Source organism: Penaeus monodon, chromosome 32 (assembly GCF_015228065.2).
Source record: "Penaeus monodon isolate SGIC_2016 chromosome 32, NSTDA_Pmon_1, whole genome shotgun sequence".
NCBI lineage: Eukaryota > Metazoa > Arthropoda > Malacostraca > Decapoda > Penaeidae > Penaeus > Penaeus monodon.
Genome location: NC_051417.1, coordinates 35,941,727 through 35,942,032, shown reverse-complemented (window position 1 = coordinate 35,942,032; position 306 = coordinate 35,941,727). Strand labels below are relative to the sequence as shown.

At 43.5% G+C, this 306-nt stretch overlaps 1 protein-coding gene across 1 annotated transcript in view; it reads right to left on the bottom strand.

The window, feature by feature from the left end:
- Positions 1-306, bottom strand: part of LOC119593854 (guanine nucleotide-binding protein G(I)/G(S)/G(T) subunit beta-1-like) — a gene marked incomplete in the record, with an annotated part of 42,289 nt that overhangs the window by 36,657 nt on the left and 5,326 nt on the right.

Below are 306 nucleotides of genomic sequence, written 5' to 3'. Positions count from 1 at the left end.
TAACATGATAAAAAAAACAAGGCCGAGAGATTACGACATCGGCCCTTTCCTTATCTTCCTTCGATTCAATAAAGGCACCGACCGTTCACTGTTATCACAACAACGGTCATTATCACATGCATAAATACGAAGGTGAGGAAGCAAGGGCAGAGAAGGGTGTAGAAAGGGTAGTGACAGAAGGGTGAAAGTACGCGAGGGAGAGTTCTTTCATATATGAATGGGGAGGAGAAAAGAGGAGAGACAACTATATATAGAGAGAGAAAGGGGGGAGCAAAAATGAATAGAGCGAGAGGAAGAAGAGAACAC